The following is a 12,195-nucleotide window of genomic DNA, read 5'->3' on the forward strand; positions in this document are numbered from 1 at the left end:
GAATATAATAAACCCCCGTGCTTAGGTTTTGCTGATTATGAAGAGGCTTTTGACTCAGTCGAGCACATAGCAATTATAAATTCATTGCGAGAACAAGCAGTAAATGAGAACATTGTAAAACTGCTCGAAAACATATAAAGAGGGAACTGCTACAGTTAAATTACATAAAGACTCGGAAAAAAATTAAGATTTAGAAGGGCGTGCATCAGGGAGATACAATTTCACCAGCATTATTTACACCATGCCTAGAAAGTATTTTCAGAAAGTTAGACTGGAAGAACAAAGGAATAAACATAGATGGAGAAAAACTAAACCATTTAAGATTTGCATATGACACTGTCCTAATCTCAGAAACAGGAGCGACATTGCAAGAAATGTTAAATGACCTGAACAGACAAGGTCTCAAAGTAGGACTAAAGATAAACCGGAGTAAAACTAAAGTAATTTTTAATCCACGTACATCAAAAAGCGTTATCAGAATAAGCGATGAAATACCTGAAGAAGTTGAGAAGTACAACTACTTGGGACAAATACTTACATTAACGAAAGATAGCGAAATAAAAAGACGCATTACAATTGGATAGAAAGCTTGCGGTAAACATAGAGACATTATGAAAAGTTTCTTGCCAGTTTGTTTGAAACGAAAAGTATATAACGAATGTATAATTCCAGCTATGACGTATGGTTGTGAGACCTGGAAACTGACAAAATCATTGGAAAATAAATTAATCCGTTCTCAGGGAGGAATGGAAAGATCAATGTTGGGAATATCATTAAGAGACAGGAAATGAACAACTTGGGTGAGAGAGCAGACTAAAGTCAAAGATATTATAGAAGTTATAAAAGAACAGAAGTGGAGGTGGGCAGACCATATAGCAAGAATATGGGATAATCGATGGAGCAAGAGGCTGACTGACTGGACACCAAGAGATTATAAGCGTAGCAGAAAAAGGCCAGACAGGAGATGGAGAGATGAGGTAGAGATATTTGCAGGGAAAGCGTGGCAAAGATTCGCTCAGGCAAAGAATTCGTGGAAAAGGTTGGGGGAGGCCTTTGTTCAGCAGTGGACTAGTTATGGCTGATGATATATATATATATATATATATATATATATATATATATATATATATATATATATATATATAGAGAGAGAGAGAGAGAGAGAGAGAGAGAGAGAGAGAGAGAGAGAGTATATACATATCTATATCTATCTATCTATCTATCCCACTATCTCTCTCTGTATATTATATATATATATATATATATATATATATATATATATATATATATATATATATATATATATATATATATATATATATATATATATATATATATATATATATATATATATATATATATATATATATATATATATATATATATATATATATACCTTTCCTTGGGGGAAGCAGCCTAGGTATATATATATATATATATATATATATATATATATATATATATATATATATATAAATTATCTTGCTGATGTTCCATGGCAGTCTTTCTTCTCTAGTGATGCCAATTCTACCCAGTCCCACATTTGCGACTTAATACTAGCTGGTATGGATTTATTCATACCAAGTCAACAATTCACTAAAAGATCAAACTCTCCAAAATGGTTTGATGGCAATTGTGCCAGAGCAACAGCCCAAAAGTCATTAGCATATAACTCAAACTTAAAATCAAAAACATCTGAATCACTCTCCCAATTTAAAATTGCTAGAAATCATGCAAAAGCTGTATTAAATCTATCTAAATCAAACTTTCTTCAAAAGCAAGCATCAAAACTACTTAACAACCTTAATGACAATAGAATATTCTGGTCAACTCTTAATTCTTTCACTAATAACTTTAACAAGTCATCTTCCATTCCCCCACTAAAATCTTCAGATGGCAATATTACAAGTGACCCACGTGGGAAAGCAGATATCTTTGCTAGTACCTTTGCAAGAAACTCTACCATAGATGATACCAGCCAGAATGTCTCAGTACTGGAACTTGATTCTCCCGAAATTGCCTCACTTAAAATACAGACAAGATTCGTAAAATCCATCCTAGACAATTTACCTACCAACAAAGCTCCAGGCCCAGATGGAATTCCGCCAATTGTTTTGAAAAAGTGTTCCCCTGAACTTGTCTCTGTCCTAGCTAAATTATTCAGACTATGCATACGTACTTCTTTACTCCCAAATTCATGGAAAGAAGCCAATATCCACCCAGTTCCGAAGAAAGGAAGTTCGTCTGACCCCTCCAATTACAGACCAATAGCTGTCACATCTTCTCTTGGTAAGGTATTTGAAACTTTAATTAACAAGCATATTGTTAAACATCTTGAATCCAACAACTTAATTAGTGATAGACAATACGGTTTTCGTCACGAAAGATCCACCATTGACATACTCAATCTCTTAACTCATACCATCCATCAATCAATTGATCTTTTTGGAGAAACTCATGCAGTAGCTCTTGATATCTCTAAAGCTCTCGACAGAGTATGGCACCGTTCCCTGCTGTCCAAACTCCCTTGCTATGGACTAACGCCTTTTGTTCCTTTGATATCTTCTTATCTTAGTGACAGGAAAATAAGAGTAAAAGTAGATGATGTATATTCGAATTTCCGCTCAATTAACCCCGGCGTGCCGCAGGGATCAGTTCTGGCGCCAACCCTATTTCTGGTTCATATTAATGATCTCTTATCTGTCACTCACAATCCCATTCACTCATATGCAGATGACACTACATAGTTCATTCACACTCAGACATCCATTTACAAAGTCTAATATCTCTACCTCTCAACTCAGTACAGCCATCTCCATAAATCAAGATCTATCTACAATCAGAGAATGGGGACAAAACAACCTTGTCTCTTTTAATGCTAGTAAAACTAAATATATACAGTTAACTAATAGACAGATATTACCAGATTCGTACATTACCTTCAGTGCTACTAATATTCCCATCTCCAAAAGGATTGAAATTCTTGGTGTCTCACTTAACAGTGCCCTCAGCTGGACCTCTCATGTCAGATCACTTGCTAAAACCGCCTCAAAGAAACTTGGATTATTGTACAGAGTCCATAACTTCTTCGCTGATGAGCAGTTAGCTATAATTTATAGGAGTCATGTGCGCTCTCAGCTTGAATATTGCTCACCCTTGTGGAATGGTTGTGGAGAGGTTGCATTGAGACAACTAGACAAAATTCAGAATAAAGCTGTTAGAATCATTAACAACCCTGCCATTACATATAAACTACGTCCCCTGCAAGTAAGAAGGAATGTTGCCTCCCTTGCATTATTTTACGGATATTTTTTTGGCAAATGCTCAGATGAAGTAGCGTCCATGGTGCCACCTCTCCATGCCTTCCCTCGTGCTACACGGGCATCTGGTAGCACTCATGACTGGAATGTCACTCAACCATATTGCAGAACTTCTGCCTATCAGAATTCTTTCATTCCCCGAACTGCATCTCTCTGGAACTCGCTTCCCCATAGTTGTTTTCCTCCAAATTTCAACCTACAACTGTTCAAGTCTAACTGTTACAGATATTTTATGAACAGAGGACACCAGTAATCTGGTGTATGGATTTTTTTTTTTTCCCATTTGTTTTTCCTTCCTCCGTTCTGTTATAATATATATATATATATATATATATATATATATATATATATATATATATATATATATATATATATATATATATATATATATGATAAAATGCATCGGAGACCAAAGAAAAACATTTGTTTTCCACTTAAATCTTTAATAACATAGTTTTGATTATGTCTTAGATTAAATGTTTAGTTTTATGTAATTTTATTCAGGTATGGAAAGCCTTTAATTATTTAATGTAATAACTGGCACATGATAAAAATTATTAGTTTAGTTCTAAAACTGCACTCTGGTAATAAATTGCCTCTCTGAGTCTGTTTCTGTTGGCAAGTATATACTTTGTGATATCTCACCGTCTTTTTTTTTTTTTGCTTATATGGTTCATGATAAAAATTTTTCTCCTATTGTGCAAAAATTGCCACCGGTCTAAATATACGAGTTTGAATGTCTTTTTACCAATGGATACTAATTTGTGTTTGATACATTTGCAAGAATTTACTTACAATATTTATCACATCAAGTACAAGTACTTCATTCCTGTCTGAGCGTTCGTCTCCTTCTCTAATAAACGTTAATGTTGATTTTCAGGTGATCATGCTCTTCTTGCCGTACTGAACTAAAGATGGCTATCATCGCAAACCTACCGGAATATCACCAATTGAATTTGTTTAGTTCCTGATGGCATCTTAATTGCAATATGAAGTATTGTCTGCAAAGTCACAATCTTTTATAATGGATATTACATGTCTGGAGGCACTGTTTGATTATTTCAAAAATATTTTGTAGGGCCTACCGGAAAATTCTGTTTCAATTTCTCTCTTGGTACACATTTTTACCAAAGATCCTCATTATTCCTCTGAAGTTGGCATATTATCCCTTTGAAGGTAAGTACCCACCGGTTAAGAGTCCCAGATCAATATGTTCCTTCAGCCTGTCCATGTGAGATACTTTGCTTTTGTCCACCATTCATAATGTTTCTTCATCTTGTCCAGATATCTTCTTTGTTATTGCCAACCATCCATTTAATTCATTGTCCAGTTTATTTGCATCCATTCACTCCACCATCCATAAGTTTCTTCAGCTTGTCAAAGTTAGCTTTAAATCCGTTTGGTGGGAATCCATGCGTACCCAGGCCAGTGATGGCAAAGGTTGCTCCAGCTTTGGGTGAGGCAGCCATCTGGTCAGGGGTCAGTCCCAGCGTGCCTGTGTGGCGTAATCCTCCCCACCCCAGCACACTGACGCCACCTGCGACACCGGCATCGCCACCTTACGCAAGATATCACCAGTGTTGGGGTCCACACAGATTACCTGAGGAAATGGTTTTAATTAACACACGGTTAAACTTCACAGGCTCTTGTATCCATAATTATACTATACTGACAAGAGCAGCATAACACATCATGCCACCTATCTTGAGGTCCATGGAGATCACTTGGGAAGGGGGTTTAGTCAACATTTGTTAAAGATTATTGACATTCATATCCACAAACACTCTGTATTGACGTCCACAGCACAACACAACAATACAACATCCTCTGCAATATCACCTGTATGGTGGATTACAGAGATCACCTGGTGATGGGAAAGGGTTTTTGAAGATTTACTGTGCAAATTAGTATGACTGCGTGGATCTCTCTTGTTTGAAAAAATCCCAAGTGTTAACCTAATGAAGTATTGTATTGTTCTTGTTATAAGTCAGAGATGTATGCTAAAATGCAAAAATTTTCCATACAGTTGGTGTTACAAATTGGGCAATCTGTTAAGTCAGCCTTGCACGTATTACTGAAACTCTAATGAAAGGTCTTTTGAATAAGAGCCTCATTTTCCTCCACCTAAGGATGGGGTGAGCAAGAGTCCAGAAAACAAAGTAAAATACAGAACTGGAAGAACTATTAATGTCATCATCCTAACCTTTTTTCCCACCTAAGGCTGGGATGAGGTAGGATGAGGGAAGAAAAAGCAAGAAAGACAGAATTTCTTAACATTATGCATAGCAAAAAGTGATATGTATGAACAGGATGAAATATATGAACAGTGAAGTGGAATGTTAAAGTGGAGATGTCGTAGAATATACAGCTTCTTGTCGTACCAAGCTACCAGGTACTGTGGCTGCCTTCACTCCAGGCCAGGAATGGATAGAGTACTTGGAAAGGTATCAACTCTTTGAGAAAGGGCGTAAACTTGAGAAAAACATCCAGCTTTCCAAATACTCTCGTTTGGAGCCGGCTGATCTTTTCCAGTTAGAACATCATGTTGGGTGTCAAGATTGGTGACTTTGTTGAACAAGGCCTAAGCATGCGTGTGGCTGCAGACCTGAATTAAGGAAAGGAGGTGCTGGCTGTTCCACTTGAGGCCATGCTTACTGAAGATTGCCAAACAGTCTTATCTAAGTTCTTTCATGAAGGGGGAATCCATCGTGCAACACATGGGCAATGTGTGCTGGAGAAGTGGGTTAACCCATAGTCAGAGTGGCTCCTCCGTGTCCGCCTGCTTCCCCACAGATACCCTACAGTCCTCTTTTGCACACCAGAAAACCTCCAAAGTCTCAAGGGATCACTGGCTCAGGAGCAGGCAGTAAAGCAGTTCCGCAATACTGCCTGCCAGTACTTCTATATCCACATTGCACCTGCGAAGCCAAGAGCTGGCCAGTTAGGGACTATAGTACTTCTGAAGCATATAAATAGGCAGTACCTACGGTGATGACACGACAATACTGCATCCCAGTTGGTTGCAGTGAAGACACTAGTAGTGGACAGATGGTACTTATACCTGCCTGTGAAGTGTGTAATCACCAGCAAGGTACATACTCAACAGATTACAACTGCAAAAAGCAGCTGAGTGTGTGTTTGGCCCAGAGAGACTTTAAGGCTGGGAAACAGTTCACCGTACATTACACTCATCGCCCCAACTCTGACCTCTTCCTCTACAATGGATTTGTAGATTTCGATAAAAAAGTGACAGCCTAGGAGTGAAGCTTGGAGTGAGCAAGAAGGACCCACTCCACCAGGAGAAGGTTGATTTACTAAACTGCCTCGGCCTGCCCTCCTCTGGGGCCTTCTTGCTGGTGCTTGGTGCTCACCCATTCTCACCTGTGCTCCTTGCTTTCACTCGCATCCCCTGCATGGATAAAGAATTCCTGGACTATTCGTGTGGTAATAGACAGCGAGTCAAGGGCTTGCTTCATGAAGACTTTGAGGTAGACAGCCCAACGCAGGACATGATATGGAACTTCCTCCACACACGGGTCACTCTCCCCACAAGTGCATATCTCACATTACATGATGGTGATGAGGCAGTACTGGCTACTGCTTAGGATTTTCTTGCACTATTATTGTCTCTGCTAGTACGTGAGAAGAGGATCCGCATGGACGCCATCTCTTTTCGGTAGAGAGGCGGCCTGCAGTCCTAATGGACCCAGGATCGAATCCCGGTTGGGGCAGGGAACAGTTTAAGGATATGAATTTCCTAAAGCAGACTTTCCTGATCTACCAGATGACCCGCCGGCATGTCATAAAAATACCCCCGCTAATACCAATACACCGTCCTGTATGAGACAGCCCTAGCATGTATTCAATATGAATGGTGGGTGTTAGCGCCGAAGTGGTGACATGTGGAGATGGAGGAGAACTACTGGGCCTTGGGATAGGTCACTGCCCCCAAGAAATAGGCCTTGAAGCCTTTGCCCAGAGTCGGACACGTAAAAAAAAAAAATAATAAAAAAAAGTGAACCCTCTTCCTTGATATCCTTTTTTTTTTCAATACTTACTGTCTCCACCTAAACCTTACCATGCCCAGTTGTGTGATGTTTAGTCATACACTGCTTTACACTTTTCATCTATACTAATTCGCTGGCACACTTACGGTTCGTTATTACCCCGCCCTGTTTTTTTTTTTTTTATCTTAACTTAGTCTTTGCTTTTATTATATCATTTTACTATTATACCAATATCATCTTTATCACATGATTTTGTTCATCTTAGGGGGGGCTTCTGAAGTTGTGTTCACACCAAGTTCTTGCTGGCACCGGAAGTTGTGAGCAAGACTTGTGGATCACCGTAGCCTATTGGAGTTCCCTTATCTACCTTGCCTGCATCTAGTTGGTCCAGTTGAATGAATTGCAGTGGTGGAAAACCCACCCACACCCGCCTGCATTCTTGAGAACACTTGTATGTTTAACAGTAATGCAAAACTCTACCTGTGACCTGAAAGGCCACTTGTATCGTCTACAGTGATGCAAATTTCCCACCTGCACCCTCAAACATGGTGGTAGGAGGTGGCGACCATCATCCACTCCCTTGCTGTACTGCTGCCCACTTCCTTCGTCACCTTTATCATTCATTTTCTATCTTTCCGCCTCTCTTCCTTTTTTTTCCATCTCTCCTATCGCTTTTCATTGCTTTCTTTCCTTTTCAGGTTATTGTACATTAGGTGACAGGTCTAATGGTTCCCTGTAATCCAGGAATCCATGTACAGTGCTGGGTGGTAACCATATAACCAAAATAAACGTGTTTCCTGCGTGTCAAGAAGTGGGCTGGCAGACGGTTAATGCCGCTCCCCTTAAAAAAATTAACTCAAAGACAAACGGCAACCCCATACGGGATTATGGCATGTGGCTATAGACAGAGAGAAAAAGGGCTAGACATTCATTTGCACACCATTAAGCCCCAGACATCCTAGCTCAACTTCACAGGCCTAAGCAAGCATTTGCTTATATATATATATATATATATATATATATATATATATATATATATATATAGATATAGATATAGATATAGATATATATAGATATATATAGATATATATATATATATATATATATATATATATATATATATATATATATATATATATATATATATATATATATATATATATATATATATATATTCCACAATCCTTGTCTATCCACCCGGTCATATGCTTTCTCCAAATCCGTATGCGGCTTTCATGGATTTGGAGAAAGCATAAGACAGGGTGGATAGACAAGGATTGTGGAAAATATTAAGAATATATGGAGTAGATGAGAAGTTGCTGAATGCTGTGAAGACTATGTACGATGGTGCGAAGGCTGCAGTGCGTGTGGATGGTGAACTAAGTGAATTTTTCTCTTTGAAAGTTGGGTTGAAACAGGGATGTGTCATGTCTCCATGGTTGTTCAATCTGTACATGGATGGGGTAATAAAAGAGGTACAAGTTAGTATAGTGGATGTTGGAGTGGCCCTGGTGAGAGAGGATAGTATTTGGAAACTCCCTGTACTGTTGTTTGCAGATGATACTGTGTTGTTGAGTGAAAACGAAGGGGTGCTGCAAGGCTTGGTGGATGAGTTTGGGAGAGTGCGTAAGAAACGGAATCTAAAGGTGAATGTAGGGAAGAGTAAAGTGATGGTCTTTGAGAGAGGTGAAGTCAGTGAATGTACAGCGAGGTTGGATGGTGAGGAATTGGAAAATGTGAGTACGTTTAAGTACTTGGGTAGTGTGATGAGTAAGGATGGAGGTTTGGAGGGTGAAGTGCATGAAAGGGTACAGCAGGGAAGAAAGGTTGTTGGTTCTTTGAAAGCAGTGGTAAGAAACAGGGAAGTGAGCATGGAAGTGAAAAAGTTACTACATGACAGTATTGTGATACCAACTCTAACGTATGGAAGTGAAGCTTGGACGTTGTTGGAAGGACACAAGTCAAGAGTGAGAGCAGTGGAAAGAATTGAATTATTTAAGAGGAGCCTGTGGAGTCACATGGAGAGACAGGCTGACGAATGAGGATATAAAGGAGCGTTGTGGTGTGGATGTGGATGTGATAGGAAGCGTTATGAGGAACACACTGAGGTGGTTTGGCCATGTGGAGAGGATGGAGGGTGAAAGACTGACGAAGAGAGTGTATGTGAGTGAGGTGGAGGGGGGAAGAGGGAGAGGGAGGCCGAGGATGAGATGGAGTGATGGGGTGGAGAGGTATATGAGAGAGATGGGGTGTGAGTTGGGAGCAGGGCAGAGAAATGGCGGGGGACAGGGCGACTTGGAGGTGATTTGTTTGTGGCCACCCCAAACGGGATTGAGGCGTCTGGCAATAGATTGATAGATAGATAGATATTTATCTATCTATCTATCGATCTATCTATGTATTTATAGATATATATATATATATATATATAGATAGATAGATAAATAGATAAATAGAGAAACATCTATCTATCTATCTATCTGTCTATTTATCAATCAATCAATCTATCTATCTATCTGTCTATTTATCAATCAATCAATCTATCTATCAATCAATCAATCAATCAATCTCTTTCTCTCTGTCTATCTATCTATCTATCTATCTATATATATATGGGGGGATGGGGGCTCAGTGGTAGAGCACCTGGCACAGCGTGACAAAGTAAGCTCCCTCGCCGGGAGAGGTAGAGCACTCGTGTCACCTAGCTGGTTGTAGCAGCCGTGGCTCAGTGGGTCATAGCTCTCTGACCAAAGGATCGGAGGTTCGAGTCAACCCAGTGGTCATGGGTAGACATCAGGAAGGGCATCCGGTCATAAAGTGCTACACGCTTCAAAAACAAAGTTCCTCTACCCTGGGGCAACACCTTAGCCCATATTGAAAAAAGGGCACACGGCGTAAAACTCTAATATATATATATATATATATTGATGAAGAGAGGACCATAGAGAGACAGATTGATATAAACAGATAGATGGACAGACAGATGCGCTTCACATACCATTTATCATGCATGTCTTTTTTTTTTTTTCCTCCATCATGCGCATAGGGACATTTCAGCCTTGACACTTAGAGCAAGGGTGACCAACTTCCTCTTCTCTGTGACATTATTTGAACAATGAATTCCATCTCTCAGAAGGAAACCCTTACTGGTCGCATCCAGTTAGAGTGCCTAAACCTACTTGAGTACCAACTAGGTATCTATCCATCTATTGCTAGACGCCTTAATCCCTTATACGGGGTGGCCACAAACAAATCGCCTCCATGTTACATTGTCCCCCGCCATTTCACTGCCCTGCTCCCAGTTCACACCCCCTTCTCTCATATACCTCTCCTCTCCATCCCTCAATGTCATCCTTGGCCTTCCCCTCCCTCTCTCCCCCTCCACCTCACTCACATACACTCTCCTCGTCAGTCTCTCACCTCCATCCTCTCCACATGGCCAAACCACCTCAATGTGTTTCTCCTAACGCTTCCTATCATATCCACATCCACACCACAACGCTCTTTCACATTCTCATTTGTCAGCCTGTCTCTCCATGTGACTCTACAGGCTCCTCTCAAATAACTCATTTCCACTGCTCTCACTCTTGACTTGCGTCCCTCCAACAGCGTCCAAGCTTCATTTCCATACGTTAGAGGTGGTATCATAATACTGTCATGTAATATTTCACTTCCATGTTCACTTCCCTGTTTCTTCCCACTGCCTTCAATGAATCAGCAACCTTTCTTCCTTGTTGTACCCTTTCAAGCAGTTCACCCTCCAAACTTCCATCCTTACTCATCACACTACCCAGGTATTCAAACATACTCACATTTTCCATTTCGTCATCATTCAAACTCACTGTTAATTAACTGACTTCACCTCTTTCGAAGACCATAACTTTACGCTTCCCTGCATTCTCCTTTAGATTCCGTTTCTTATACACTCTCCCAAATTCATCCACCAAGCCTTGCAGCTCCCCTTCGTCTTCACTGAACAACACAATATCATCTGCAAACAACAGTACAGGGAGTTTCCAAACATTTCCCTGTCTCATTAGGGCCACTCCAACTAGGTATCAGTTTTGTTATATAGTTACCATCAGACATGGGAAATGGCTTTCTGAATTACTTGCAAACATTTGGCATGTCAAACAGACAAAGATCTTGTGCTATATCAAGAAACTGGATGGCGGGTGCCCCCATCTGCCATACACCAAACGTATAATACAGACGTGGTTTTCAGTTTCATTCTAAACTGATTATTGACAAGAAAAAAAAATACTTTTTCATAAGTAACTTAATGTTTGATATAGTAATCATTGTCAATACCGATTTGCTATCGATTACCATCTCTAGTGTATCCTCTTATTCCTCATCAGGTTTGAACTAAATGACTGAGAAGGCAGTGTATCGGTGCACAAAAATAATCATCCACACCTGTCCCACCTTAGGGTGCAGAGAGACAGGGTCCATAAAGCGAGAATAAACATGACAAAATGAGATCCTACACAAAGTTTGCTCAGTTAAGTGGGTCACACTCCAATTCATTCACAATTATAGCCCCCCATCCCCAAATCCTGGCTCTACCTAAAAAGTACAAACTTACACCTCACTTAGCCTCGCATTCACCTATCATACAGAGTCCATCTGACGACAGGCAAGTTAAATGGGGTAACAAACCCTGGTCATACACTTCTTCACACAAAATATAACGAGCAAGCTGCTTCCTTGTCAGTTCCCTAGCCTCAACAGCTTCCACACCTCCTTCTAAGACGCTCATTTATGATATACCATCCTATGATACTATTCCTCATTCTACCTACAAATTAACTCAGATACATAATTTTCAATACCCTATTCAAACCCATTCTCTCTGCCCATAATAT

The sequence above is a fragment of the Coenobita brevimanus genome, chromosome 8 (assembly GCF_032717465.1).
Source record: "Coenobita brevimanus isolate Jiangsu-jjx chromosome 8, ASM3271746v2, whole genome shotgun sequence".
NCBI classification, from domain to species: domain Eukaryota; kingdom Metazoa; phylum Arthropoda; class Malacostraca; order Decapoda; family Coenobitidae; genus Coenobita; species Coenobita brevimanus.